This window comes from Babylonia areolata, chromosome 12, assembly GCF_041734735.1.
Source record: "Babylonia areolata isolate BAREFJ2019XMU chromosome 12, ASM4173473v1, whole genome shotgun sequence".
NCBI lineage: Eukaryota > Metazoa > Mollusca > Gastropoda > Neogastropoda > Buccinidae > Babylonia > Babylonia areolata.
Genome location: NC_134887.1, coordinates 15074899 through 15083792, shown reverse-complemented (window position 1 = coordinate 15083792; position 8894 = coordinate 15074899).

Sequence of the window (8894 nt, the reverse complement as noted above, 5' to 3'; positions counted from 1 at the left end):
AGTATCAATAGCTCAAGGAGGCGTCACTGCGTTCGGTCAAATCCATATACGCTGCACCACATCTGCCAAGCAGATGCCTGACCAGCAGCGTAACCCAACGCGCTTAGTCAGGCCTTGAGAAAAAAAAGAAAGAAAGAAAGAAAATAATATATATATATATATATATATATATATATATATATATATATAAGCGTCGTATATATATATATATATATATATATATATATATATATATATATATATATATATATATTGAAAATAATAAATACATAAAAATGCTACTACTACTGATATTTAAAAGGCGCACACTCTTGATTAAGTCAGCTCTAGGCGCGCACATACACACACACACAAACACACACACAAACCCAGATTCCAACCACACATTCATTCATTCTCTCCACCCACAAGATATGCCACGTTCAGTCGTTTTGGAGCGAAATCCATTTCTATTCTGCCATCAGCTAAATTAACACGGTGACGCCGCCAGCAATGACATTCACTGGCAAGTTCGTCATGCTCATGACGTAATACAGCTGGTGTGACGTGTGGACAGAACGTCGATGTGACTCAGGTTTCTGTGACTGAGCTCATGCAGTGTGGTAATAGGCTGTGCTCTGGTGGCATAAAGACGTTTGAAAACAAGAGAACGCTGGCCATTAAGGAGAAGCGTGAGCGAAGGAAGCAGGGCTCAACTTCTGGAGACGTTTTCCCTTGCAACACCTGTGGGAAGTGCTGCGCTTCCAGAATCGGCCTCATCTCCCATGTGAGGACCCACACCGACAGATAAGCCTGCCTGCCTACTCATCCGTCGGTCCGACGGGAGACTCCATCATCAGTAGGCTAGCTGGCGTGGATGGGTTCGCCTAGTTCGTTATGCGTCGTTTGTCAAGTTACATTGTCGTGTCATAACCGCTTACATGTGCGCGTGAGTTGTCAACACCATCTGTGTTTGGCTGTTTCAGGTCGGTTAATTGATTTCTGTGTAGTTGGAGTGGTGGTGGTGGGGGGGTGGGGGTGGTGGTGGTGGGGGGGGGCGGGGGTGGTGGGGGGGATTGTGTATGTGTGTGTGTGTGTGACAGTGTGTGTGTGTGTGTGTGTGTGTGACAGTGTGTGAGTGTGTGTGTGTGGTTTAAATCATCTCTCCCCGTCTCTGTCTCTCTGTCTCAGTCTCTCTCTCTCTCTCTCTCTCTCTCTCTCTCTCTCTCTCTCTCTCTCTCTCTCACGGCCTCCATCTGTGTGTGTGTGTCTGTCTGTCTCTGTCTCTCTGTATCTGTGTCTCCGTCTCTTTCTCTCTGTCTGTCTCTCTGTCTATGTCTCTCTCTCTCTGCCTCTGTCTCTCTCTGTCTCTGTCTCTCTCTGTTTCTCTGTGTGTGTCTCTGTCTCTCTCTCTCTGTCTCGCTCTGTCTCTGTCTGTCACTCTCTCTCTCTCTCTCTCTCTCTCTCTCTCTCTCTCTCTCTCTCGCTATTTTCGTAATTTCTGTCTTTCCCTCTTCCTCCCACCTATCTTTTCTACATCCTCTTGTATTTCTGTCCGTCTGTCTGTAGATTGTAAAAAAAAAACAAAAAAACAAACAAACAAAACAAAACAAACAACAACCCAGATCAGGTTGTGATCTTTTTTTCTTTTTTTTTCAAACACAATACTTTCAACAGTACTATTATATCTTCAGCACACGACTTGCTATTTAATTTAACTTCTTCTCACAACTCTCTTTACAAGAACAGTGAATACGGATCTGAGCGCAAGACATGGCGCACACACACACACACACAAAAAAAATAGCCAAGGTATTTTGCTTGATTGCCAGCAAATTTGTGACATAAATCGATGAGGTTTTTATGTCATAATTATCATGCCTCTCTGCGGATGGGTAGCTTGTATTTGTTTTCCAAGGTTAGTATGACAGTTGGCCCCGCAACCCAGTACCCCACCACCACTCTACTGTCTACCTTTGCTTTTGTCTTTTTTTTTTTTTACTTCTCCACACCCCCTCGCTTCCCAAAGCCTAATCCCTCACCTACTTTCTACACCCATTGTATGAGAATGTACACGTGAGCAAAAATGAATGAATGCATTGGCTAATGCGTACGTGTCTAAATCCCCTTGTAGTGGTGAATAATGAAGAAGAAGAAGAAGAAGAAGAAGAAGAAGGGAATAATAATAAGAAGAAAATGAATTTGGAAAAAAAGAAGAGAGAGAGAGAGAGAGAGAGGAGAATTTGAACGTGGTGCTCACAGTTTCCCTCCTGTGCTTCTTTTTTTTCAATTGTGTCTCCCCCCCCCCACACCCACACCCCCCCACACACACACCCTCCCATCATCATCATCATCATCATTATCATCATCATCATCATCATCATAAGCTTCTTCTTCTTCTTTAGTTCCACGTACGCAACACAATAATTCATTTTCAGACTTCCCACCCACGATGATATTTTGATGACAAATCATCCTGATTGGTGTTGGTGGTGATGGTGGTGGTGGTGGTGGCGTTAAGTGTGTGTGTGTGTGTGTGTGTGTGTGTGTGTGTGTGTTCATCCTTCCCAATATCTTCCTCTCTTTCTTTAGCTCTCTCATCCCCCCCACCCCTCCACACACACACACACACTTACCCCCACCCCGACCCCAACCCCAATCCCCCCACGACCTCCTCCCCCACCCCACCCCACCCCACCCCACCCCACCTTACCGAACCTCTACCGGATGAAAATCGATTGGGAGTTATTCATCCCTATGTAACGATGTCATCAGGACTGATTACATGACCCCTTGTCCAACTCCCCCTGCCTTTCCACCCTTCCCACCCTACATCACCCCCCACTCCCCCTCCCCTTCCCTCCCCCCCTCTCAGCTCTCTCCCTAACCCTTCCTGCTCTATCCCTCCCCCCGCCCCCGCCCACTTTCCGCCCACCCCCAACCCCCTCTCCTCATCTCACCCACTTCTCTCTCTCCCTCCCTCCCTTCCTTCCATCCTTACCACCCTTCATACATCCCCCCACTCCCCCTCCCCTTCCCCCCCCCCCCTCATCTCTCTCCCTAACCCTTCCTTGCTGTATCCCTACCCACCCCTGCCCCTGCCCACTTTTTACGCCCCCACCCCACCCCCCGACCCCCCGCCCCGCCACTCTCCTCATCTCACCCACTTCTCTCTCTCCCTCCCTTCCTTCCTTCCTTCCATCCTTCCCACCCTTCATACATCCCCCACTCCCCTCCTTCCCTCCATCTCATCCCCCCCCCCCCCTCCCGCAACCCTTACTGTTCTATCAGTGAGAATGAGAGAAAGAGAGTGATGAGTTAGAGAGAAAGACAAAGAGAAACTGAAACTGAAAAATGTTTTAATGCCATTGACATTACAGTCCTATTGGCATGGAACACATCAGAATAATCGTTTAACCCATACAAACCAAATAGCATGAATATAATATGTATCAAAGTCGCAGCAACAAACCTACTGCAAGACAATAGAAAACACTAATGTCGAAAACGGCTATACCCACGTTCGACAAACTCACGGCGTGATCAACCTAAAAGAAAAGTAAGAAAAAAGAAAAGTAAACCTATACATGTTCAGTTAATTTGCACTTTCTCCGTGCATATTCAAAAAACGATACAAATGTCGGCTTCTTTGAATCGACCATCCAACCTAAACGCTATGACAGTTAAAGCTTTTTATTTATTTATTTTTTTTTTTTAACTTTCGAGACTGCAATTCTTTTGTTGTGCATGCATTTACAAGTCAGAGCAATTCTTGCTACGAAAGTGCCAAGCAAGGGCGATAAATTTAGCAAGTGACCGAATTATCTTTTCATTATCTGACAGAAGGAGATGGATGATGTCCCTTTCAACTGAAACACTTTCTTTAAAAACTTCACATTTTTCACGGATATCACTGTAGGCGTTACACACAAAAAGAAAATGAATTTCGTCTTCTGTCTGCGCCCCACACATAGGGCATGGGGGTTGAATGGATGTGTCAACGGAGTACCATCTTTTACTGGCATTCAGCCCCAATACCCTTAGCCTTAACCGAGCAAGACTAAGTCTGTGCCATTTATTGTTTAGAACTGAAATATATTTTTCCGTCTCAAATATACTCTTAAACGAAAGAAACCAGCTATATTTTTCCGAATCTTCTAAATTAGAGTGCCAATCCTGTTTATATGAAGAAATAAGTCTATCTTTAAATTCAGATAAGAATAATTTCACATCACTAACTCCTTGACACATCCAAACAATCCCGAAACCATGAACATTTAAAACGTTCTGCACATAGTATGCCCAGTTATATTTTCCAGACTCGAGTTGATTCACCATCATGAGATACGCTTGTTTACATATTCTTTCAGAAGGAAGCTGTGTTAGCCTAAGCCAGTATTTAATGCATTTAATCCAAAGACAAAGAGAGAGAAAGAGAGAGAGAGAATGAAGGAGTGAGACAAAAATCCGTGGTTCCCCTTCGTGTGTGTTGCACGCGTTTGGCGCACAGAAAAAAAAAAGAAGAAAACCCCTGGCAACAAATGTGTTGTTCTTGTGCGGGAAAACTTTACAGAAGAGAACTACTCTGACATGCACACAAATAATACTCCTGGCGACCTAACATCGATGGTTCTCTGTGGACTGCCGACGCTGGAACTGCGATGGACGAACCCGGGTGTGGTCGTGTATGGGCGGAATCTAAATGAGCGGCGTGGGAGTAATGCCACTGAAACGGTGCAGATGATGAGGCAGCAAAAAAAAAAAAAAAAAAAAAAAAAAAAATTACAAATACAGAGAAAGGTGTTTAGAGTGTGTCAGAACGCAATGACACCTCCTTGAGAAAGTAAAACTGAAATGAAACTTGTCCACCCCCCCCCCCCACACACACACACACCCCACCCCCCTTCCTGTAATATTATGTCTGATGGGAGGGAGGATTACGATGGTAGTGGTAATGGTGGCGGGTATGATGGTGGTGATGGTAATGGTGGTGGTGGTAACGGTGGTGGGTAAGATGGTCGTGGTGGTAATAGTGGAGGATATGATGGTGGTGGTGGTAACGGTGGTGGATATGATGGTGTTGATAGTAACGGTGGTGGGTATGATGGTGGTGGTGATGGTGGTGGGTATGATGGTGGTGGTGGTAATGGTGGTGGGTATGATGGTGGTGATGGCAATGGTGGAGGAGATGATGGTGGTGGTGGTAACGGTGGTGGGTATGATGGTGGTGATGGCAATGGTGGTGGATATGATGGTGGTGACTATGTTTGTGTGTCTGACTATGCTTGTGTATCTGTGTTTGTGTGTGTGTGTGTGCGTGTTCTTGCGTATGCGTATGAATGTGTGTAACAAGGAACAGTGTATGAACATGGGTCTATATATACTGATCTGGAAAACTATAACGTTTTACTGCAAATTCCTCGAGAGAGCAAGACACACACAAAGAAAGAAATAGAGAGAGAGACAGAGTGAGAAACGGACAGAGACAGAGGGCGCAGACAGACAGACAAACAAATGAATGGAAAGCGCACACAGTCATTTAGACAGACAGGCGGACAGACAAACAGACAGACAAAGACCTGAAAGAGGGTGTGCCAACAGACAGAGAGAAAGACAGTGAGCGCGAACAAACAGTGACAAACAGACGGACGGAAAGACAGACAGAGACAGAGAGCGCAAACAGGGGAAGCACATACAACCAATCTTAAAGACATACATACATACATACAGGCAGACAGACAGAGAGTGCAGACACAGAGATCCTAAGATAGGCGTGGGGGGTGAGGTGGTGGTGGAGGGGGGGGGAGGGGGGGGGCAGAGGTCTCATGGGCCGTTGAAAACGATATGATAAGAATAAGATTAACATCACCATTCCGTGAAATAGGAATGCTATTGTTAAAAAAACAAAACAAAGAAGAGTTTTTGCCATACAATGATAATGATCGTCTGTTTAGCCATGGGAGTAAGGTTACACAAAATTGGCACCTGTGTAAGCATATCGAAATCGAGAACGTGAGTTGGGATAGAGACAGAGAGAGAAAGAGAGAGAGAGAGTGTGTGTGTTGGGGGCGCGGGGTGGGGGTGGGGGGGTGGGGTGGAGAGTGTGAGGAGAGAGGGAGAATGGATGAATAAATGAATGAATGAGAGAAAGAGAGTGATGAGTTAGAGAGAAAGACAAAGAGAGAGAAAGAGAGAGAGAGAATGAAGGAGTGAGTGAGAGAGAGAACGAGAGAGAGAGAGAGAGAGAGAGACAGGAGTAACGCGAGAAAGTGAGAGCGAGAGAGACGTATATATATATATATATAATTAGAGAGAGAGAGAGAAAGACTCACATACACACACACGCAGAGGCAGAGACAATCTTTTTTTTTCTTCTTTTTTTCCCCCACTATTTCCCAGCTGACCTGGTCCCGAACAAAACATACAAATTTCCTTCCACTGAGGGATAACCCTTCTGAGAGATCTGCATCTGCATTTTGTCTCTCCACGAGAAGCGAGATGGTGTTTAACGTCCCGCAAAACTAATGTCCATCATTTGGAACACACACACACACACACACACACACACACACACACACACAATTATATATATATATGAATGGATATGTATTGAGGTCTGCATTTTTTTTTTTTAATTGTGGGGTTTTTTTTTCTTTCTTGATATTTTGCCATTGTGTTAATTTTTCTTCTTCTTTTTTTCTTTGCTGTTCGCAAACATTTATTTATTTATTTATTTATTTATCTATCTATTTATCGGTTTGTTTATTTACCTAACATTTTCTTTTTCTTTTTGGCCATTGAAGAAAGCCAGAGATCTTGAAATAAAAATAAATAAATAAACAGTAACAGAAAATAATGCTCTCCTTTACTTGAATGGAACTGAAGCAAAAACAACAGAACAACACACCACATCTCGTCTTATCTCATCTAATCTCATCACATCTCACCACATCTAATCTCATCATATCACATCTCATCACATCAAATCTCATCACATCTTACCACATATCGTCTAATCTCAACACATCTAATCTCATATCTCATCTGATCCCATCTAATCTCACCACATCACATCTCATCTCACCTCACCACATCTCACCTCACCTCATATCACCACATCACATCTCACCTCACCACATCTCGTCTCATCACATCTCATCTCACCACATCTCACCTCACCACATCTCACCTCACCTCATATCACCACATCACATCTCACCTCACCACATCTCGTCTCATCACATCTCATCTCGCCACATATCATCTCAGCACATCTCATCTCGCCACATCTCATCTCGCCACATATCATCTCAGCACATCTCACCTCGCCACATCTCATCTCGCCACATATCATCTCAGCACATCTCACCTCGCCACATCTCATCTCGCCACATATCATCTCAGCACATCTCACCTCAGCACATCTCACCTCGCCACATATATCATCTCATCTCACCACATCAACAAATCTCATCTCATCTCACCACATCAAATCTCATCTCATCTCACCACATCACATCTTATCACATCTCATCTCACCATCCATCATCTGATCTGATCTGATCTGATCTGAAATTTGTCACATCAGGATGAGAGTAAGAACTGGCATTATCATCAACAGACAGCAAAAGCACGCGGCCATCTCACTTTTTGTTTTTTTTTTTCTTCATGTTTCGTCGCCGCCGCGCGTGCGTTTTACACGTGGACTTTGAATACGGCTGACAACAGTCACCCTTAGCGGTCATAGGAGCGCAGTGACGTCACGGCGAAAAGCCCCCCCCCCCCTCCCCCTCCCCGCCGTCCCCCGCCTCCCGCCTTCCCTTCCCTCCCCAACCACTCCCATCCCCCCCCCCCCCACACACACACACAGCCCCATTACGCTCTGTATTGAATCTCACCCCCACTGATTGGAAGATCTGTATAGAACGTTAACATTGCCATCACTGTTTCGCTTCTTTCTTTCTTTCTTTCTTTCCTTCCAAGAGCGAGACCAATAAATATTGGTTAGCCACCAAGCAATACCCATCTCACTAGATGCTGATACGACTACACGTTGCCCAAGGCAATACCGTCTCGCCATCCGCTAGTAAGAAAACAAAGTTCTAGAGAGAGAGAGAGAGAGACAGAGAGAGAGGGGGGGGGGGGGGGCGGGGGGGGGAGGCAGACGGCTTTGAGGGGGAATTGCAAGTTGAAATAACTTTCACATTAAACCAAGGGAGCTAGCTGACTTGTTAATTAAGGAGCTGTCACACCGTTTCACTCGTACGTACAGACTGAATGAGTACAGTGTGAATCTAATCTGTTCTCAAACGGATCGTTATTTTTCGCCACAACCGCAGACTCTGAACTGTTGAAGGAGAAGACGAAGAAGAAGAAAATAAAGATGAAGAAGAAGAAGAAAACGAAGAAGAGGAGGAGGAAGATGAACAAAAAGGGTGAGGAATAGGAAGAAGAGGAGGACGAACAGGAGGAAGAGGAGGAGGTGGTGGTGGTGGGAGGAAGGTGAAAGAAGAAGAAGAAGAAGATGATGAAAAAGAAATACAACAATGACACAAAGCAGAAGCATCAACAGCCTCTTCACTGCATGAAAAACAAGAAGAGGAATATATATATATATATATATATATATATATATATATATATATATATATATATTAAAAAAAGAAAGAAAAAAGAAAATGTGACCGTGTTGAGGAGGAGGGGGAGAAAAAGAAGAAGCAGCAGCAGAAGAAGAAAGAACAAAAAAAGAAGAACAAAGAACATAAAGTATGCAAAAAACAACAACAACAAAAACACTAAGAAGAAAAAGGAAAAGATGATAATGAAGAAGAAGAAGGAGAACAAGAAGACGAAGAAGAAGTTGTTGAAGAAGAAGAAGATGGTGAAGAAGAAGTTGTTGAAGAAGAAGAAGATGA